The 12,597-nt window shown below is 41.8% G+C and overlaps 1 protein-coding gene across 1 annotated transcript in view; it reads left to right on the top strand.

The window, feature by feature from the left end:
- Positions 1-506: 506 nt before the first annotated feature.
- map2 (microtubule-associated protein 2) overlaps positions 507-12,597 on the top strand; it is a 123,303-nt gene continuing 111,212 nt past the window's right edge. The window contains 1 exon segment of the mRNA XM_031797558.1: positions 507-571. The gene's annotated coding sequence lies outside the window, so the exon portion shown is untranslated.

Here is a 12,597-nt window from a genome sequence, read left to right as displayed (position 1 = left end):
TGCTGCTTCAGCAACCGTGAATGGGGATCCTAATAAAATACTAGTCCAATGGCCATTAGAGGGAACACATTTTTTGAGGGAACATTTGCGTATGGGTCCTGGTCAAGAAGTGCACTATAAAGGGAATAGGGTGCCAGCAGTCATCCTGCTCACTGTACTTCACATAAGTCTGCCTGCCCTCAATGCATTGTGTGCAAAATGGTAGCCTACCTAAAGAAGTGATAGGCTGGTGTTGAGTGCTGTTTTGAATGTCAAAATAGCACTCCATTAATAATATCATCCTAACCAAGTGTCATAGTCATTTGCTTTTATTAGAAATGGAAATGTTATGTTAGGATTTTACTCCATGGTTCACTGTAACACATTTTGCTACAGCCTATGAGTTATACTAGGCAAACAGGTGCAGTGTATATAATAGACCGATATAGACTGTATTGAATTCGTTTGCGCCCCTCTTGAAATACTTACGGTAGTCACAGAGTAGCGGGAGGGGTGAAGTGGGCCCAGGATTCCGTTGCCAGTCACTGTGCTCTGAGAACGAGTTCTACTGCAAAGCCACTGCAACGAACAGGTATGATGACATATTTATATATATAGAGATGAAAACCATAATGTAAGTGGAAAATGGTCATGAGTTTTTGCCTGTATCTTCTATTTTATTCATTCATATCACCATGTTGGTTTTATTAAGTTGTCTCATTGTGTGCATCAGTGCATGAATTAATATAAATAATTTGAGGTACTCAATTGAATTGATTCAGAGTAATGACGCATTGTTCATTGCGACTGTGTCTGACTGCCGAAGAGTGCCGGACATATTTTGTGGACACTTCCAATGCGACCTACCTCTGCATTTTTTATTTATTTAAAAATGTTTCATTTGAAGACGGGATTTGCCCATGATGGATCACCTAGAATGGTATATTGGTAGTTTGTTGGCCGTAGCCTATTGAACCAATCAATCATCGTATATTGGTTGCCCACGTGAAATAAAAGCATCATTGATATAATTCGTATGCTGTTATAACCTTTTTATGTTAATTACTGAACGCATAGTCGGCGCCGCAGGGAGAACGGTCCATCGTTGTCCTCAGCCAGTCTAGTACCCGGGTGAATTTGACGCGCTGCTTTGGTTCGGTCCAGCACGTATGGTGCTGAAACATCGGCATTCCCGGTTTACTCACAACCGATTGTGTAAGCTACCAAAACCTTCTCTCCCTGTTCGGTTTTTAAAAAAGCTTACCGCAGATGTTTCTAATGATAAGCTATGCTATTGTTTTACTTGTTGCAATTGCTCAGTGATGATTTAAGACAAAGCGACCTCTTGTTTGATATAGACGGAAATCATCTTCATTATCTATGATTATGCTACAGTTGTTGGATCGTTTTAGATTAGGAGAGCTTGGCAGGTAGGCAGTAGATCAGGGATGGGCAACTTTAATTAATGGGGGTGGGAGCCACAAAAAATCTGAACATGAGGGGCCGCAGTTGCTCACGGGTTTGCATACCCACATCATTAGAACCACCCAGCAGAGACATACTTTTTTTTACATTTTAGAGATAATTTCTTGCAATTCTACAAATTGTGCCATGGAGTGTAGAACAAATGTTGCAGTTTTAAAGCAAGTTTGATGCCATTCTACACATTTTGCCATGGGACGGAGAGAAGATATATGCAAATTTATAACAAATTTTCACATTTTGCTGTAGGGTGGAGAGAATGTTTGCAGTTTTTAATATGATATCGGAGTGAGACTGACTAACAAAATCAATTGGGGCCCACACACCAGTAATTCACCCATGATAACACGTTTAGATAGATGGCTGCTAAACTAATGTTGCAATCCAAAATATTAGGTGACATAAAAAGAAGAAAACAAAGATCAGAGGGCCTTCAGAAGGGGGAACACGGGCCAAATGCAGCTGCCAGTTGTCCATCTCTGCTATAGATGATCTATAATTCTTGACGGTGCGAACACAGTGCAACCTAATGGAATGACAGTGGAAACAATAGAAGGGATAGTTCTTGAGGTGAAATTAGTGCCCCACTGCCCCCTTCCTCTCTCTGTCTGTATTTCTGTCGTCCTGTCTGTCTGCCTGTATTTCTCACACTCTCTCAGAACTCACACACACACACAAGATGCTGAGTCATAAGATTGCCTTGGTTAATTATCATGGCAATTCAACAATAACCTACCCTACTGTACATGTAGGAGCATTGTGTTTGATGTACATGTTATTTTTCTCGATGGCGGTATTCACTATGGATCAGTCTAATCTCAAAGACACCTTTTAATTCATGTATGTTATTATCGTTATGTTACAATAGGATTGCACACAATAACTTGTAGAAAACATTGTTCAGATGAATCCCCCTTGACAACAGAGAAGATGAATATCATGACTTATGATGATGAATTGTATTTTTTCCCTAGCCTTTACATTATAGTAGTTATGAGCAGACGTCTAATGAGTAAGCCTGGATACCAGTCTGTTTATACTCTCTTGCCAACTTCTCATGGAATTGAGGCATGACAAGGAGTTGGCAAGAGATCCAAAACAGACTGGCATCTAGGCTAGTAATGAGTGTGCTTCTGTGCAGCACAGTTACAGGGAGTAGAGTGTCCTTTGTATTCAGCTCCGAAGCTTTTATTGAGAGAGCAATAGAGCACTGCTCACTAATACTGAGGGGCTCTTTAGATGCTGAAGCGGCTGTTGTCCATTTTAGAGGCCTGTACTGCAGTGTTTCCCCTATATGCATTTTGCAGCCGCACACCGCCACTGATGTAACTTTTTATTTTACTCTGCGACCGCTGCTGAAAGAAATCCCAGGGGAAACTCTGTACTGTATATGACAACAAGGCATCAGGGTGAAGGTAAAACCTTGAGAGACTTCAGTCCAATACTAAACAGGTATTGAGTGGAACATACACTATTAGAAAAAAAACATGCTATCTAGAACCTGTCCCCAAAGGAGAACCATTTACATAATAATTTTGGGTTCCATGTAGAACCCTTTCTACTGAGGGTTCTACATGGAACCAAAAAGGGTTCTACCTGGAGCCAAAAAGGGTTCTCCTATGGGGACATAATAACCTTTTTGGAACCCTGTAGATGCTCTCCAGTGTAATCAGATATACATGATATTGAAGCTATATCGATTTCTTTCCTTCCCTGCTGGTTGTGGACATGTCCATAGGTTCAGGTATTAAAGACCTGATGCATTCAGGATGAGAATAGAGTCTCTCAAGGGCCTTCTCCCTCCCTCTCCCTGTCACATGTCTCTCCATCTCTGTCTCTGTCTCCTCTCGGGGGAGTGATGGTTGATGGTCAGTCAGGCTTTCTTCTTGTGAGTTCCTATCACTGGCATGAGAACTCTTGAAGACTCCAGATATTATAGTCTTCCTGCTGGTTTCCTCTCTACTGACTGATAGGCTCAGATCGCAGATAACAGATGTCTGTCTGCCCCTGGTCTGTGTGGACATCTCTCTACTGGCCATGACAATACATCAAGTATTTGTTCTTCCTTTGATACATGTAGAGAAATGTAACAGACTGAAGCAGAAAGTTGCATACGTCTGGATCATATAAATTGTGTGTGTGTGAATTTGTTTTCCTACCTTATCAGGACCACAATGTCCTGACAATTGTGTGTGCATGCGGACCTACCTGTGCGTACCTGTGCATACCTATGTGTGTGTGTTCTTCCCCTAAGGACTGTGTACTTAGTGAACCAGGTCACCAGGCACCTGCTTTGGATATATTATTGTAATGTCTGTTATTTGGTTTACGTAGTCAAATAAGGATGATATGCAAAGGCTGTGTGCAATGTGGTTGCAATGTAAGTCCACTGTTGAATGCCAGTTCCAGCTCTTTCAAATGCCATGCAAATGATATGGAAAGGAATTGTGTAGACGAGCCTTTCTATGCAAGTCATTCTCCATAAGAAACAGTTTGGCTGTAACACCAGCTCTAAAAACGCTACCATTGAAAGCATGCACATTTTACATTTACCATGGGAAAGGCAAGTATGTGGTAGTAGTTTGTATAACTCAACCCATTATAAATATACAAGTTGACCTATCAAGACAATAAAGAGTGAATAGTTGTCTTTAACTGTGCAATGTGTTTGGCTGATATATACTTGAGTCAATGAATCAGTCAGTGTGTAAATAATCAATATAGAAGGGCTGTGCATTAACAAGTAGCCAGTCACGCACACAAAGTAGGCCCCTGAGAGAGCTTCAATGGACCACAGAACGACTTCTGTTTCATTAACATTGAAGACGTCTTTCTATTTCAATATTGATCACCCTTTCGCCTGCTGTTCCTGAGAGAAAAACGTTCAGTACCACTTCAGCACTGAGTTGCCTGGAAAAGACGAGGGAGTTCGTTTTTATGAATGAAAACCTTTGTGTAGTCCATTGTTTATTGAAAACAGACACACGCGAGTATTGAGTTGAGGGGAAAAAGCCGGTCTGGTGTCAGGTTATTTAATGCCTAATCTCTAGTGTTAGATCGGGGACATTAACATAAATGCTAACTAGCTAGCTATCTAGCGCACGCAAGTTTTTGGCGTGTGCCAAATGCCTATTTCCTATATAGTGCATTACTTTTGACCAGGGGTTCGTCCCAAATGACCGTTTATTCCTTATTGGCCCTGGTCATATGTAGTGCACTAAATAGTGAATAGGGTGCCATTTGAGATGTAGCTGGGGTTGTGGGTTTTAAGTTGAGGTAATGTCAGCAGGTTATGAGGTGTGTCAGCAGGTTATGAGGTAATGTCAGCAGGTTATGTCAGCAGGTTATGAGGTTATGTCAGCAGGTTATGAGGTAATGTCAGCAGGTTATGAGGTAATGTCAGCAGGTTATGAGGTAATGTCAGCAGGTTATGAGGTAATGTCAGCAGGTTATGAGGAAATGTCAGCAGGTTATGAGGTAATGTCAGCAGGTTATGAGGTAATGTCAGCAGGTTATGAGGTAATGTCAGCAGGCTATGAGGTAATGTCAACAGGTTATGAGGTAATGTCAGCAGGTTATGAGGTAATGTCATCAGGTTATGAGGTATGTCCGCAGGTTATGAGGTAATGTCAGCAGGTTATGTCAGTGGTGCAGCAGCAGTTTTACATAACCTGGTCTGTCTGTCTGTCTGTCGGTCCGTCCATCCGTCCGTCCGTCCCAGTGCTACTGCAGCCAGCCATAATCCAAACTCTTGCTTTGTGTGTGTGAGCAGTAGCCAAAGGCTTGTACTCCCCACTTACTCTGGCCAAATTCTGATGTAACTTGGTGTGTGACGGCCCGTGCGTGTGCCTTCTAGGCTGTGTTCCAGAACTTATTTCACAAAGCTGAGTCTTAAACCTCACCTCTAGAATAGTGGACAGAGAGGCCCTACTTCAGGGAGAAGGAGGGCCATCACATCACTAGACTAGTAGCACCATCATTCAGTAGCCACAGGTCTATAGTTCCGATGGGCTCTTGGTTCCAAGGTTCTGGTTTACTCACAGCTCTAGTAGTGCTCTGCTCGGTCTGAAGAGATGGGTACTGTCTTCCCTGGGTGTAGGAGTGGTGTGTGTAGTGTGACCAGTCTGGCCCACCACCACCCTAAGTCACAGCCCTTCTCAGCTGACACTCATTAGGCTAAGCTGCCCAGACAGCTCCCTCCCTGTCCAGCCCTGTGGGCCGAGTTGCCAGTCTGGCTCTATCCACCCATCCACCCTGCTAGCGCCAACTAACTCAGTGGGCCTGTCCCAAATGACACCCGATTCCCTATATAGTGCACTACTTTTGACCAGGGCCCATAGGTAACTCATTATATAAGGAATAGGATGCCATTTGGGACACTAGCTAACTCTGTGGCTGCAGGCAGGCAGGCAGCAGTTGTTTTGGTCACCCCAAGAGGATATCTGCATCAATTACTGGAACAGGACTCATCTGCTGAGAGCTGAAGTCTCTGGGACCTTCAGTTTGCCTTGATATTGAGATCCAAGTTGTCCTTGTTTTCTTCAGCTGTTGACGCAAGCAGACCTTGGTTGGTTGTTGTGTTTTAGAGCGACTCACAACAACAATTTAGGATGCATTCCAAATGGCACCATTTTCCATAATGAGTGCATTACTTTGGAACAGGGCCCTGGTCCAAAGTAGTTTACTATACACTTATAAAAAAGGGTTCCAAAATGGTTCTTCGGCTGCCTCATAGTCCCAGTCGGTATTAGAATGTCGCGTCCCCGTCCGCCTATGGGGAAAACATCCTATGGTTACCTAGGTTACCCCATTGGCTCACAGCAAAAACTTGACCTTTTTCAAACACAATTTTCTTGTTGCCGGCTTGTTTTAGTCAATTACAAATCTACATTCAAGAAAAGTGCAACATGTATAAAGATGACTTTTCAACATTGCCTGCTCCCGAGCTTTCTAACTACTTATAAAAACATAATTTTGTAGGGCTTCCCTCATGCCCCTTTTCATGACTGTGCTAGCAGCCACGTGATTGAGTGAGTGCTAGTTCGCTATCGGCCGGAACATTAATCTAGCCAAGATCAACAACACAAACAGACTACACAGCTACAAATAGTGACATGCATTACAAACAGGTTCCATTTAGAATCCTCTGTGGAAATGGTTTTACATGGAACCCAAAAGGGTTCTACCTGGAAACAAAAGGGTTCTACCTGGAACCAAAAAGTGTTCTTTGAAGGGTTCTCCTATGGGGAAAGCTGAAGAACTGTTTTAGGTTCTAGATAGCAGATATTTTTCTAAGACTGTTTACTAAGGAATAGGATTCCATGTAAGATGCAGGCTTGTCCTTATAAAACGTATCAACAACATCAGAGAGGTAGTTCTGCTGCCTAGTTAGAGGTGAGTTTTGTAGCCAGGGGCAATGTGTCCAGAACGGCTGCACTGGCACAGCTTTAAATCACCTACAATCAGATAGTGATGTCATTTAATGCTCTGACTAATACACACTAGGTTTTTACAAAGGAACCTGACCTTTAGTGTGGGAGGTAGAATATACTTAACCTCAATTCTGACGTTCCCATGTTTGTTTGAGTCTATTTCTCTTCCTTGAGACCACACTGGCAGCAGAAACACACTCACGGACACTCGAAGGCCAGGTTATATATTATTATTAGCTTAGTGCTGTAGATGGTAGAGGGCAACCTGTACATCAGGGTTAGGCAACTCAATTCAGCCACGGGCATATTTTTGATCGGGGGGCCGGAACATAATTATAATCATTTGTACAATGACCCAAACTAAGCCCAAACTAAATGACCCAAACTAATTGACCCAAACTAAGCCCAAACTAAATGACCCAAACTAAGCCCAAACTAATTGACCCAAACTAAGCCCAAACTAAATTACCCAAACTAATTGACCCAAACTAATTGACCCAAACTAAGCCCAAATTAATTGACACAAACTAATTGACCCAAACTAATTGACCCAAACTAAGCCCAAACTAAATGACCCAAACTAAATGACCCAAACTAAGCCCAAACTAATTGACCCAAACTAAGCCCAAACTAATTGACCCAAACTAAGCCCAAACTAAATGACCCAAACTAAGCCCAAACTAATTGACCCAAACTAATTGACCCAAACTAAGCCCAAACTAATTGACCCAAACTAATTGGCCCAAACTAAATGACCCAAACTAATTGACCCAAACTAATTGACCCAAACTAAATGACCCAAACTAAGCCCAAACTAATTGACCCAAACTAAGCCCAAACGAATTGACCCAAACTAAGCCCAATAAGAGATTTGTTATTTTCAAAAACAATCATTTCATAGCTTGATTACATTGAGACACGATCACCTATTTTTTTATTCGTGGGAATACTTGAACAGATTTCCTAAATTAAACTCATTTTTAGCATAATTCTTGGTGAGTTTACTGTCTTTTTGTTGACCAAGGTATTTTTTTTATGTTGCTGTCCCCTGCTATGCTTGTTGTTGTGGATGGGTGACCATGACACACACACACACACACACACACACACACACACACACACACACACACACACACACACACACACACACACACACACACACACACACACACACACACACACACACACACAGGGACAGTGGTTGAAGGTTGAGATTGGATGGCTTAATTGGGTCTGAATAATGAAGAGAACTCAGAGACACTTGATCTCTGCACTATCAGTGGGGGGTGGGGTGTGTGTGTGTGTTAGAGAGAGAGAGTGTCTCATTTTTCATTTTTGTATGTATAATGTTGTTATACAATTCAAGCAATAGCTGTGGATTCTAGATATGTATCTATGAATGAGAGAATGAAACTGCATCAGCAGAGTGTGTGGGCTGAGCCTGGGGGTGCAGAGTGATGATTCATACTGTAGCACACTGGTATTATTACAAGCACTCTATCACTCTCATCCACACACACACCTCTATCTCTATCACACACACACACACACACACACACACACACACACACACACACACACACACACACATCTCTCTCACTCACTCACTCACTCACTCACTCACTCACTCACTCACTCACTCACTCACTCACTCACTCACCTTTCTCACACACACAAGCACCTATCTCACACACACAAGCACCTCTCTCACACACAAGTACCTCTCTCACACACACACGCACCTCTCTCACACACACAGGCACCTTTCTCTCACACACACACAAGCACCTCTCACACACAAGCACCTCTCTCACACATACAAGCACCTCTCACACACACAAGCACCTCTCTCACACACACAAGCAACTCTCTCTCACACAAGCACCTCTTTCTCACACACACACAAGCACCTCTCTCTCTCTCTCTCTCTCTCTCTCTCTCTCTCTCACACACACACACACACACACACACACACACACACACACACACAATCACCTCTCGCTTTCACACACAAGCACCTCTTTCTCACACAGACACACACACACACACACACACACAATCACCTCTCTCTCTCTCTCTCACACACAATCACTTCACTCTCTCACACACACACACACACACACACACACACACACACACACACACACACACACACACACACACACACACACACACACACACACAAAATCATCTCTCTCTCTCTCCATGGTGATACAGACAGGGGACAGATGCCATGGTGATACAGACAGGGGACAGATGCCATGGTGATACAGACAGGGGACAGATGCCATGGTGATACAGACAGGGGACAGATGCCATGGTGATACAGACAGGGGACAGATGCCATGGTGATACAGACAGGGGACAGATGTCATGGTGATACAGACAGGGGACAGATGTCATGGTGATACAGACAGGGGACAGATGCCATGGTGATACAGACAGGGGACAGATGCCATGGTGATACAGACAGGGGACAGATGCCATGGTGATACAGACGGGACAGATGCCATGGTGATACAGACATGGGACAGATGCCATGGTGATACAGACAGGGGACAGATGCCATGGTGATACAGACAGGGGACAGATGCCATGGTGTTACAGACAGGGGACAGATGCCATGGTGATACAGATGATTGGTATCATTCAGGGTGTGTTCTAAATGGCATCATATTCCCTACTTTTTACCTGGGCTCGCAGGGCTCTGGTAGTGCATTATAATGGGAAGAGGGGACCATTTGGAATTCATATTTCAGTCACATGTGATTAAAGACTTACAGGAAGAGAGAATATCCCGTCCCCATCCCTTAACTCATCCCTGAGAATTTATGCACATCATTATTGTACTCAGTGTACTTTAAATGATTTTGGATAAAAGCATCTGCTAGTAGTTTGTTCTATATGTTATGAATAGCGGTTTCTAAAAAACATCTTGTGACTTTCCATCTATGAAACCCTTTAAATGTAAGTGTTATTGTTAAAGACAATTGGGCATAGTTAAATCCCTCTGGTATTTAATTTGACATAGTTAAAGCCCTCTGGTATTTAATTGGACATAGTTAAAGTCCTGTGGTATTTAATTGGACATAGTTAAAGTCCTCTGGTATTTAATTGACATAGTTAAAGTCCTCTGGTATTTAATTGACATAGTTAAAGCCCTCTGGTATTTAATTGGACATAGTTAAAGTCCTCTGGTATTTAATTGACATAGTTAAAGTCCTCTGGTATTTAATTGACATAGTTAAAGTCCTCTGGTATTTAATTGACATAGTTAAAGTCCTCTGGTATTTAATTGACATAGTTAAAGTCCTCTGGTATTTAATTGGACATAGTTAAAGTCCTCTGGTATTTAATTGGACATAGTTAAAGCCCTCTGTTATTTAATTGACATAGTTAAAGTCCTCTGGTATTTAATTGGACATAGTTAAAGCCCTCTGGTATTTAATTGGACATAGTTCAAGTCCTCTGGTATTTAAGTGACATAGTTAAAGTCCTCTGGTATTTAAGTGACATAGTTAAAGTCCTCTGGTATTTAATTGGACATAGTTAAAGTCCTCTGGTATTTAATTGACATAGTTAAAGCCCTCTGGTATTTAATTGGACATAGTTAAAGTCCTCTGGTATTTAATTGACATAGTTAAAGTCCTCTGGTATTTAATTGACATAGTTAAAGTCCTCTGGTATTTAATTGACATAGTTAAAGTCCTCTGGTATTTAATTGACATAGTTAAAGTCCTCTGGTATTTAATTGGACATAGTTAAAGTCCTCTGGTATTTAATTGGACATAGTTAAAGCCCTCTGTTATTTAATTTACATAGTTAAAGTCCTCTGGTATTTAATTGGACATAGTTAAAGCCCTCTGGTATTTAATTGGACATAGTTCAAGTCCTCTGGTATTTAATTGGACATAGTTAAAGTCCTCTGGTATTTAATTGACATAGTTAAAGTCCTCTGGTATTTAATTGACATAGTTAAAGTCCTCTGGTATTTAATTGGACATAGTTAAAGTCCTCTGGTATTTAATTGGACATAGTTAAAGCCCTCTTGTATTTCATTGGACATAGTTAAAGCCCTCTTGTATTTCATTGGACATAGTTAAAGCCCTCTTGTATTTCATTGGACATAGTTAAAGCCCTCTTGTATTTCATTGGACACACTAAACTACGACTGTCAGTCATATATCTTTATGTTTTTGCAGCATGTGTGTGTATGTGAATGCGTGTGTGCCTGGCCTTGTGTGTGTGTTATCCTTAATAGTTTTCTGGTCTTGATGGAACAATAGTCTGGTGTGAAGCCCTCAGGCCAAAAGCTGTCACAGAGCCCACCAACTCCCACATCTCCTGTGATTCTCAAAGCATTTCATCTGAGAGAGTAGAGACTGGGGCTGTGTCCCAAATACCACCTTATTCTCTTTGTAGTGCACTACTTTTTACCAGGGCCCTATGGGAATAGTGTACCATTTGGGATGCACCCTGAGCGTATAGCAACTGTTCACCAAAACACTGCGTGACAGATTCAGTGGATTTTATAATGTGTTGAAAGTTGAGCTCTTTTTGGTGTTTTGATGAGGGTGTGTGTTGTCTCTTCAGTCCCCTTGAGAACTGCTGCGAACTGTAGAACAGTCATCAATCATCTATTTTATATTCTCTATTCTAACTTGTTGATGCTCCATGGGAATAGTCTTTGAAAATAGAAAAACCTTCAGAAAAAGAAATCATTAGGATGCACAGCCTTAAACTATCTTTGATCACATTACACTCCGTATCCTATTTTTAACTTCCAATATCTTTATTCTCCATGGTTCTTGTATGAAAGGTTCATTGATCTTCTAATTCATTTGATGTTACGTGTATTACATGGACTGTAACATAATGGGTAGTAAATGGCATGGTTTTGTAATCCTGGTTTTGTTCACTTTGGACTTTCCAAACCCCAAATATACATGAGGAGTTTGATAGGCCTTATTTAAAAAAGTTTTTTTTAACCTTTATTTAACCAGGCAATTCAGTTAAGAACAAATTCTTATTTTCAATGACGGCCTAGGAACAGTGGGTTAACTGCCTGTTCAGGGGCAGAACGACAGATTTGTACCTTGTCGGCGCGGGGGTTTGAACTTGCAACCTTCCGGTTACTAGTCCAGCGCTCTAACCACTAGGCTACCCTGCTGCCCCAATACGTGTTGTAGCCATTCATTCTGTTGTAATGGTTCTGTAATGAGGTGACCAGGGCATAGCAGCACAGGAGAATGAGGAGGGGCTCTGGCCAAAAAACAAGAGGGAATTCAAGACACACACACACCAACCCTGACATCCTTGTCACCTTATGTGATCTCCTCTCTCACACACTATGGCCACTAGGACCCAGGTCAAAATGAATGCACTAGATGGGGAATTGGGTGCCGTTTGGGAGGTAGACAAAGTCATTGCTCCGATGCTGTACTCTGAATATAATGGAGATATAATTGTGGTTCCGTTCCCTCCCTGGGACAATTGGACATAGTTAAAGTCCTCTGGTATTTAATTGGACATAGTTAAAGTCCTCTGGTATTTAATTGGACATAGTTAAAGTCCTCTGGTATTTAATTGGACATAGTTAAAGCCCTCTGGTATTTAATTGGACATAGTTAAAGCCCTCTGGTATTTAATTGGACATAGTTAAAGTCCTCTGGTATTTAATTGGACATAGTTAAAGTCCTCTGGT

This window comes from Oncorhynchus kisutch, linkage group LG2 (genome assembly GCF_002021735.2).
Source record: "Oncorhynchus kisutch isolate 150728-3 linkage group LG2, Okis_V2, whole genome shotgun sequence".
NCBI classification, from domain to species: domain Eukaryota; kingdom Metazoa; phylum Chordata; class Actinopteri; order Salmoniformes; family Salmonidae; genus Oncorhynchus; species Oncorhynchus kisutch.
The sequence above is the reverse complement of the archived record's forward strand: the minus strand, read 5'-3'. Positions and strand labels throughout refer to the sequence as shown.